Source organism: Plecotus auritus (genome assembly GCF_963455305.1).
Source record: "Plecotus auritus genome assembly, chromosome: 2".
NCBI lineage: Eukaryota > Metazoa > Chordata > Mammalia > Chiroptera > Vespertilionidae > Plecotus > Plecotus auritus.
In genome coordinates, this window is record NC_137771.1 from 181272162 (window position 1) to 181283241 (window position 11080).

An 11080-nucleotide genomic window follows, 5' to 3' on the forward strand; every position below is an offset into this window, starting at 1 on the left:
GGTTTGGGTCGATATCTGGATTCTCTATTCTATTCCATTGATCTATATGTCTGTACTTGTTCCAGTACCAGGCTGTTTTGAGGACAGGGGCTTTGTAATACAGCTTGAAATCTGGTATTGAGATCCCTCCTACTTTATTCTTCTTTCTCAGGATTGCTGTGGCTATTCGGGGTCTTTTTTTATTCCAGATGAATTTTTGGAGAGTTCTTTCTAGGTCTGTGAAATATGCCATTGGTATTTTAATGGGGAGTGCATTGAATCTATAAATTGCTTTGGGTAGTATGGACATTTTAATGATGTTGATTCTACCAATCCATGAACATGGTATGTTCTTCCATCTGTTTACATCTTCCTATATCTCTTTTTTCAGTGTCCTATAGTTTTCGGTGTATAGGTCTTTTACCTCCTTGGTTAGGTTTATTCCTAAGTATCTTAATTTTTTTGGTGCGATGGAAAATGGGATTGCTTTTTTTAGTCTCTCTTTCTGTAAGTTCACTGTTGGTGTATAGAAATGCCATAGATTTCTTGGCGTTAATTTTGTATCCTGCTACATTGCTGAATTCATTTATTAAGTCTGTTAGTTTTTTGATGGAGTCTTTTGGGTTTTTTATGTACAATATCATGTCATCTGCAAATAAGGACAGCTTTACTTCTTCTTTTCCAATTTGGATGACTTTTATTTCTTCTTCTTATCTAATTGCAATGGCTAATACTTCCAGTACTATGTTGAACAGGAGTGGTGAGAGTGGGCATCCCTGTCTTGTTCCTGTTCTTAGGGAAAATGGTTTTAGTTTTTGCCCATTTAGTATGATGTTAGCTGTGGGTTTATCATATATAGCTTTTATTATGTTGAGGTATGATCATTCTATTCCCACTGTGTTGAGTGTTTTTATCAAGAAAGGGTGGTGGATTTTGTCAAATGCTTTTTCTGCATCAATTGATATGACTATGTGATTTTTATATCTCAGTTTGTTTATGTGATGTATCACATTTATTGATTTGCGGATATTGTACCATCCTCGCATTCCTGGGATAAACCCTACTTGGTCATGATGTATGATCTTTCTGATGTACTGCTGGATCCGATTTGCTGAATTTTGTTGAGGATTTTGGCATCTACATTCATGAGGGATATTGGCCTGTAATTCTCCTTCATTGTGTTGTCTTTATCTGGTTTTGGTATTAGGGTGATGCTGGCTTCATAGAAGGAGCTTGGAAGTGTTCCTTCCTCTTGAATTTTTTGGAATAGTCTGCGGAGGATAGGTTTTAGTTCTTCCTTGAATGTTTGGTAAAACTCTCCTGTGAGACCTTCGTGCCCCGGGCTTTTGTTTCCTGGAAGCTTTTTGATGACTGCTTCAATTTCTTCCATAGTTACTGGCATATTGAGCTGTTTAGATTCTTCCTGATTAAGTTTTGGAAGGTTATATTTTTCTAGGAATATGTCCATTTCCTCCAGGTTGTCCAGTTTGTTGGAATAGAGTTGTTCGTAGTATTTTTTAACAATCCTTTGTATTTCAGCGGGATCTGTTGTTATTTCACCTCTTTCATTTTTGATTTTGTTTATTTGGGTCCTCTCTCTTTGCTTCTTGTTGAGCCTGGCTAGAGGTTCATCAATCTTGTTTATTCTTTTGAACAACCTGCTCTTGGTTTTGTTGATCTTTTGTATTGTTTCTTTGGTCTCTAGGTCATTTATCTCTGCTCTGATCTTTATTATTTCCTTCCTTCTGCTTACACTGGGCTTTTCTTGTTGCTCTTTTTCTAACTCTTTGAGTTGTTGTGTTAGGTAATTTGTTACCATTGTTTCTTGTTTTTTTGCAGTAGGCTTGTAGAGCTATGAACTTCCCTCTCAAGACTGCTTTTGCTGTGTCCCATAGATTTTGTATTGTAGTGTTTTCATTGTCATTTGTTGCCATGATGTTTTTTTATTTCTTCCTTGATCTCTCTGGTAACCCAATCATTGTTTAATAGCATGCTGTTTAGTCTCCATGTGTTTGATTTCTTTGGATTGTTTTTATTGTAGTTGATTTCCAGTTTTATGCCATTGTGGTCTGAGAAGATGCTTGATATGATTTCTATCTTCTTGAAGTTGAACAGACTTTGCCTGTGACCCAATATATGGTCTATCTTTGAAAATGACCCATGTGCACTTGAGAAGAATATATTCTGTGGCTTTGGGGTGAAATGTTCTGAAGATGGCAATTAATTCCATCTGGTCTAGTGAGTCATTTAGGATTCATGTTTTTTTGCTGATTTTTTGTTTAGAGCATTTGTCCAAATGTGATAGTGGGGTATTAAAGTCTCCTACTATGATTGTATTGCTGTCAATCTCTCCCTTGATATCCTCCAAGAGTTTTTTTTTTATATATATATATTTGGGTGCTCCTGTATTGGGTGCATATATGTTTACCAGAGTTATTTCTTTTTGTTGGATTGCTCCCTTTAGTATTATGAAGTGGCCTTCCTTATCTCTTGTTATGTCCTTTACTTTGAGATCTAATTTGTCAGATATAAGTATTGCTACTACTGGGTTTTTTTCATTTCCATTTGCCTGGAAAACCTTTTTCCATCCCTTCACCCTCAGTCTGTGTGCCTCTTTTTTTCTGAGGTGGGTTTCTTGTAGACAGCAGATATATGGGTCGTGTTTTCTTATCCAATCCATTACCCTATGTCTTTTGATTGGGTCATTTAATCCATTTACATTTAAAGTTATTATTGATAGGTACTTATTTGTCACCATTTTTACTCTTTACCCCTGTGTTCCTTCTTCGCTTCCTATTCCTTTTTTTTTTTTTTTTTTTTTTTTTTACAGCAGACCCTTTAGCATTTCTTGCATTGCTGGTTTGGTGGTAATAAATTCCCTTAGTCCTTTTTTGTCTGTGAAGCTCCTAATTTCACCTTCAATTTTGATTGATAGCCTTGCTGGGTACATTATTCTTGGATTCAGACCCTTCCTTTGCATGACTTTGTATATTTCATTCCATTCCCTTCTGGCCTGATTAGTTTCTGTTGAGAAATCAGTTGCTAGTCTGATGGGGGTTCCTTTGTATGTAACTTTCTGTCTTTCTCTTGCCGCTTTTAAGATTCTTACTTTGTCGTTGGTGTTTGCCAATTTAATTATGATGTGCCTTGGCGTCGGTCTTTTGGGGTTCATTTTGCTTGGGACTCTGTGAGCTTCTTGGATTTGTGTCGGTTTTTGCTTCCCTCTATCAGGGAATTTTTCTGTCATTATTTCTTCAAACAGGTTTTCTATTCCTTGCTCAGCTTCCTTTCCTTCTGGAACCCCTATTATGCGGATGTTGTTTTGTTTCGTGTTGTCCCAAAGTTCCCTTAGGCTCTCCTCCTGCCTTTTAATTTTTTTTTTCTAGAAGTTGCTCTACTTGGGCATTTTTTCCCATCTTGTCTTCTAGCTCACTGATGCAGTCCTCTGCTTCTTCTAGTCTACTCTTGATGCTTTCTATTGAGTTCTTTACAGCAGCGATGTCATTTTTCATTTCTTCTTGGTTCTTCTTCATTTCCTCTTGGTTCTTGCTCATATTGTCGAATTTGTCTTCCATTCTTTTCAGCCACCTTATGACCATTTCTCTGAATTCTTTCTCTGGAAGGTTGCTTGCCTCCATTTCGTTTACTTCCTTTTCCGGTGATGCCTGCTTTTCTTTCATATGCGGGCTGTGTCTTTGTCTCCTCATGGTCTCTCTTCTCTGGGTGTCTGGTTATGTAGTTCTCTCTCTCCTGTGTTGATTTAAAGGCACAAAATACAGCACTACCAGGTACAACTCACAAGGCACTGAACAGAAATGTATTCATGATATTAATAACCTCCAATAAAGTTGACCACCAGAGAAAGGCAAATCAGGGGATAGTAGAGGAAGAAGAAGAGGAAAAAGAAAGAAAGAAGGAAAAAAAAAGGAGTGTCAAAATGAAATTGGGAAAAGGGTAAGAATAAAAAAAAAGAAAAAAAAAAGTAAGAGAGACAAGAAAGAGACTAAGAGAGAAAGGGGAACAGACTATATATATTGGGGATAAAACTCCAATAGAACAATCACTAATCCTAGCAAATGCCAGCAACAAGTGCCTGGGGATTAATACAAACTACACCACCAACTAATATTGAGTGAGGCAAGGGAAAGCTGAAGCACAAAACAAACAAAAAAATAAACAAAAGAAGAATAAGCAAAACAATCTCACAAAAAAGCATAAAAATTCGATATAATCTACATTCAAGCGAACAACAACAAAAGGACAGAGAGAAAAACAATTTTTTGGATAGTTAAGACAGCGAAGAGAGAGGTGTGTATGGACTTGGAGCAGCGGATTGGAGATTAGATATGTAAGTAGGGTGAAATTTTAACAAGGGGTAAACAGAAAGAATAGGGAAAAATCGAAAGCAGGAAAGGGGTAAGATAAACAGGACACCGAAAAGGGGAAGGTTAGGAAGAGTGTGATGGCATAACGGTAGAGTTGAGATAAAGTAAAACGATGCTAAAGGAAAGATGAAAATAGAATGTAGAACACTAATCCCAAAGTAAAATGAAGAGAAAATAAATGACACTTAAAAAAAAAAAAGATAAAATAGCAGTAGTAATAATACGGATTGAAAATAAAAATGTAATAATTAAAAAAGTAAAATCAAGTGAGGAAAAAAGAAAAAAAAATAGTTTCTTGAGTAAAAGATGCAAAAAATGAAAATAAAAAAATAAAAAATAAAAATAAAATGTGGAGTAGTGAAGGTCATTCACTTCTTCTGTTGTTCTGTTTGGCACGCTTGTTTCTCAGTCCGGACAGTATTGCAGTTCCCTGTGTTCCACTACTCTTCAGTGTTGTAAGCCAGTCCTGATTTTAAGCAGGCGGTGTGTCTTAATTTCTCGTATTCCTTTATTTTTGATTACACAAGAGTCAATTTGTGATTCAGCCCCTGGGTGGCAGTGTTTCTGGATTGACTTCCGGGTCTATATATGGCCTCTCTAGGCAGTGTTAGAGCCTTCTTTCCCTGTGGCACTCACTACTGGTTTTTGGGAGTGGGCTGCCTCAGAGCTGGCTCTCCAATGGTCAATCCCCACTCCGATCCCCAGGTTCCAGAAAAACAACTTTCCCCTGCAGTCTCCCAGGGTGTCCCCAACTGGGTGATCCTATGTATTGGGCTTAGAAATCAGAAGCAAGAATTTCAAGAGGAAAAAGCCCAAGTGTGGGAACAATGGGTGTGCGCACGTCTAAGCAGCCGGCACACCTTGAAATTCTTAGGGTGTCCCTGCACGTCAGATCAAAATGGGTTGCTTTTTAGAGATCCCTTCTGTTAGCAGCTCTGAGGACCCCCTTCCACATTCACGGATCACGCCAGCCCCAACAGCCACGGATTTTTCTAGGCTCAGACTTCCCTGGTCCCCCAGCTCCCACAAAACGCGCGTTCCTCTCTCCCGCCGGGACCAGAGACCTCACCTTATCCCAGGCGAAATCTGACCTTTCTGTGGTGGAGTGTAGAGCTCCTCTGAATCCGCGTGTTTGCGCCAACTGGGGACCGGTGTTCTGGGGCTCGCAGCTGTTCCATGGGTGCCGCAGTTGTGGATTCTCAGGCTTCTGATAAGCTCCACTTTCCGGTTCAAGATGGTGCAGACTCCGGGTCCAAGCCCGCAGCTCCGGGAGAGGACCCAGCCACAGTGGGGGCTGTCAGGTCAGGGGAACCCCGTCTAGCAGTCCCCCACCTTCTTCTGGAGTTTAGCTGTCCCTTAACTTGCCAACAAACACTCCTCGTGCGACCCTCAGCTGTTCTTTCTTTCTGCTCCGGGACAAGGCTCGGAACACGTCTGTCTATTCTGCTGCCATTTTTCCTCTCCCCATTTTCAGTTTTTAAATGGAAGACAATCTTTGCTTCAAAAATAGGAGATTGTCCAAGGGTGAAGGAGAAGATTCAGATGCTGAGATGCAAAAAGAATAACAACTGTTGCCCTAACTGGTTTGGCTCAATGGATAGAGCGTCGGACTGCAAACGGATGGGTCCCGGGTTTGATTCTGGTCAAGGGCATGTACCTTGGTTGCAGGCACATCCCCAGTGGGGGGTGTGCAGGAGGCAGCTGATCGATGTTTCTCTCACATTGATGTTTCTGATTCTCTATCCCTCTCCCTTCCTCTCTGTAAAAAAATCAGTAAAATATATTAACAAAAAAAGAATGACAAATGTTCATTACATTACAAAACAAGGGACATGAGAACATTATCCTGGAAATTCAAAGGAAAAACAACCTCCTGGATGTGATTTACCTGAGGAAACAGAAGAAAATGTAAAGAAGTTTTTGGCATTCTCTAAAAGTTTAAAGGCAATGCCTTTTTGAAACAAGAATACTATCTAATAAAGAGGGACTATGCAAATTGACCATCACACCATGACAAAGATGGCAGCGCCCATAGCCACAAGATGGCGGTGCCCAGTCCCTTCAGCCTCGCTAGAACCCCCGAGTCCTTTCAGCCCCGCCAGGGGTGTGGCAGGCACGTGGTGCGGCCAGACCCACCCTCAGCCCCCCAGCTGCCCAGGGCTGGCCAGAGGTGCAGGTAAGCCTTGGATGGAGGCTGCCCAGCCGCCCAGGGCAGCCCAAGGCTCAGGTAACCAGGGCCGGCCGAGGCTTGCACTGACGGCAGTGGCAGCAGCAGAGGTGTGATGGGGAGTCGCCTTTCCCTGATCTGTGAGTCCCCTCCCACCCCTGAGGGCTCCTGGAATGTAAGAAGGAGCATGCCGGGCTGAGGGACTCTGCTCCAGTGCATGAATTTTCATGCACCAGGCCTCTAGTATAAGTAATAAAGATAGAGTCCAATTAAGTATAATTAGAACAATGTTTCTTTTAAAAATCAAAATAGCTATGTCTTAAAAAATATTGGAGAGCACATGACTACATAATAGAATTTATTTTTAAAATCTTTTTTCTTTTTAAATCTTTATATTGTTTAAATTTTCTTGAATGAGCTGATAAACATAGATTTCTAAAGATAAACTTTAGCAAAATATTTTCTATCATCATTAGGGTACCCAAACAGCAAAGCAAATCATAATTTTTATGTGAAATTATCCCCAAACCTTCCTTTCCAGCATTTTCTCTCACTGTTGCCTTCCTACACCCTGTGTTCTAATAAACCTACCTCATGCTTTTCTATCTCAGTGCCTTTGCTCACTAAGAAATTCACCTCCCCACCTACCAAAAAGATCTGTGGGTGTAAATTTATTTTTTTAATTTTTTTATTGATTTAAGAGAGGAAGGGAGAGGGATAGAAACATCAATGATGAGAGGATCATTGATTGTCTGCCCTCCTGTGTGCCCCCCACTGGGAATCAAGCCCACAACCTGGGCATGTGCCCTTGACTGGAATCAAACCTGGGACAAGTACAGTCCACAGGCAGATACTCTATCTACTGAGCCAAACCAGCCGGGGCTGTGGGTGTAAATTTAATAGTCCCTCAAAACCAGTTCAGAAGATACCTTCTCCAGGAAGACTTTCCTGATAGAACCATTGGTATTTTAACTCTCCATCAACTCTCTGCCTATCTCCCGGATGTTTAAAACTTTATATCTCATATTATTATATTACTAGAGGGCTGGTGCAGGAAAATTCATGCACTGGAGGGGGGATCCCTCAGCCCAGCCTACCGCTCTCACAGTCCAGGAGCCCTCAGGGGTGGGAGGCAACCCACAGATCAGGGAAAGGCGACGCCCCATCACACCTCTGCTGCTGCCACTGCCGGCAGTGTAAGCCTCGGCCGGCCCTGGTTACCTGAGCCTCGGGAGGCCCTGGGCAGTGGGGCAGCCACCATCTGAGGCTTGCCTGCACCTCAGGCCAGCGCTGGGCTTCTGGGCAGCTGACATCTGAGGCTTGCCTGTGCCTTGGGCCAGCCCTGGGCAGCTGGGGCTCCAAGAGGACTAGGGACTCCAGAGGCAGGCATGTCTGCCACCCCCTGGGCACCGCCATCTTGTGTCTGTGGGTGCCGCCATCTTTGAGGGCGGGTCAGTCAATTATTGGCTGTGGGTGCTGCCATCTTTGTGATGGTGTAAGGGTCCATTAGCATATTCCCCTCTTTATTAGATAGGAATAGATGCCTGGTGTATGAAATTTGTGCACGGGGGTGGGGGGGTGTCCCTCAGTCTGGCCTGCACCCTCTTCAATCTGGGACCCTTCAGGGGATGTTGCCCACAATTGCTCTCTCCTGCCATGACCTGCCTCCTCCACTGGGCCCCACCTTCGCTGTGTGCATGGCCATCTTGTGATGGCCATCTTGTGACGATGTTAGAGCATGATGCGTGAGGGCGTGATGACAACCTAGGTTATTATTATTATAGACTAGTAATAATAGTAGTGGCTGTAGCAGTAATATTCTAATGCCTTTGTTGTACTGTGAGCATTTGAGTCCTTTTGGAACTTTAAAAATACCTTGATTAGATTTAAGTATCAGTAGGTGATAGTTAAGTGAATGATTAACAATTTGTCCTAACAGTTGAAACAGATCCAAAAGATTGTGGATACATTATGCCGTTTCTTCTCTGACTTTTTACCAGCTGTGTAGCATTGCTTTGAATTTGGTTAATAAAGCAACCCAGTTTAAGTATCAATAGCTTTTTAGGCTTGACAAATAGAACCAAGAAAATACTTAAGCGTTTCCTTTTGCAAAACACCGAAAGGACATGTTGTATCTTTCTTTATTTAGAACAACTTGCTATCTTACCTTGGGCAACTGCTTCCTGGGCTCCAGAGGAAGTTGGCTCTAAAATTAGAAGAAATGAATTTGGATTAAGACCTCTCTAAGGCCCCTTTAAAATTTAGCCTTCTCTAATCCTAAAATGATTGGCTTTTAGGGACTTCAGTTGCTATGTTCAATCTGATGCCTTCTTGATCCTCACATCATCTATTCTCTGCTACTGTATTTTTTTTTTTCTTTCCAGAACAACCTAAAACCAAAAGCTTTCTCCCTGATGGGTTGCTTTCTCAAGTGGAGACATGCCTTCCGCAAGCTGTTCCAATTGACCTTTCTCCTAGCTGCCAGTGCATTTGGGCCCCCATGACTCAGCAATTCCAGCCTCTGAAGAAGCCTCCATCATAACAATCAACAATAAAATTTCCTCACACACTAGTTCTAAGTTAGGCAAATACCATTTTCTTTACAATATGTATATACAGCTCCAACTAAATAACCACATTTCAATACATTCAGTGGAAATGTTATTGATAATCTATTATGTACAATGTTATACCTGGTAAACTGTGGATTATGCATAACACATAATCTCCCATAACCCAGACAACTAACATTTATTTCCAATTTTATGTTTATGGGTGGTTTCCACATATCTGTGTAATATGTTGTTCCCTAGAATGCATGACAGTGATTGTTGAATTGACTTTCAAATTTGTTGTAGTTAAGAAGTATCAAGAGAGCCTGCTTTGTCGTGGCCAACACCAAGCAGAGTCCAATAGCCTGCACGGCTGCATGGATAGAGACAGAGGCATTCCATTTTGCTATTCAATCATAGGTGATCACTCAGTATCCATACAGCATCTCAACCACCCAAGTTCTAATCAAATTTTTCTCTGTATTCAGTCTTTCTAGATCTCTACCTCCCCAGCCAGAAATATCTTCCCCCTTCTGAATACCCATAGGGACTTTTCCTATATATTATCTATTATATTTTAATTTTTATTATATTTTTAAATTTGTCACTATATTTTTTCTTCTTCTTCATATTTTATATGCAATACTACTCTGTAATTATGAAAAGCCTCATGGTTCATATGTGGAGCCAGGGATATCTGTGTTAAGGGCAGGAACTGTATGCATAAATCACATGCCCCTTGAAACACAGTAGAGCAGAGTGGACAGGATCCCAGGTGCTGACATGTCAGGCTTCCCAGGTTCACATTCCAGCTCTGCCACTTACAAGATAGGCCTTTGGCAAGTCACTTAACCACTGTGAACTTAATGTACAAATGGGGATAGAACAGTACCTGTCTTCTAGGCTTATTATGAGCTTAAATGAGTCGACATGTATACGTACTAAGAGTGCCTGGTACTTGGTATGTGCTCTCTGTGTCAGCTGTTATTGTCTCCTATGACACTCTGTGCCCAGGAGCTGCTTTGTGACTGAATATATAAAACCACCCACAAACAATCCTATTGCTGTGTAGCACAACCACATGCATAGTCAATAACATATTTCTCAGGGGGTTTAGGGGAATGAATTGATTTAGTCTAATAAATCAGAGCACTTTGTGATCTTACCAAATTATACATACTAGTACATACATTATTTCATTTTTATGTTTTTACAGCAATTAACCACTTTCTTCTCTCTGTGACAAAGTTCATTCATGGACCATGTCATTGTTGTCAGCAGGCAACAAGCACAGGGCATTTCTAAAAGCTTCATGGGTTCAGCCATGCCATGGGTTGAGAGTCTCCCAGCAGAGGAACTTTCACAGCTCATTTTCCAGTGACATGAGACAAACTAGAATCCTAACAGATGCCTCGATGAGTGAGGTGAGTGAGTGCACAGGCCAGACTTGAGAAGCTGTGGGCAAGTTAGGCTTTATGGCAATAGAGACAAATAAAAGAATCAGATTAATTTTTATATTCTCTACAGCTTGTATATATTCCGGTTCCCAAACTGAATTTTTCATACACCATACCTTGTTTAAATATCAGGGACTAAGAAATCCAAATGTAATATCTTTAAGCAAAAACCAGCATTAGTTAGCATGATTGCAAAGATGGCCACAATAACCTCACCTTTCCCTTTATGCACATACCTTTGCACTGTCACTTTGTTATTCTTCCATGGGAAGGTAGAATACACTTATCTATCATTTGAATCCAGGCTAGCCTTGTGATTTTGACCAATAGAAGAATAAAATAGAAATAATATTTTGCAACTTCTGAACCTAGGCTTCAAGAAGACATGCAGCATCAGCTCTTATCTTCTCTTTCTGGGTTTACAACTCAACTACACATGAAAAAGCCTGAGCTACAACCACGAAGACAAGAGGAGAAACAGTCCAGAGATGGGAGACGCTGACGACGCCTTGCCACGCTAGCAGTCAGAAGCTGTGCGAC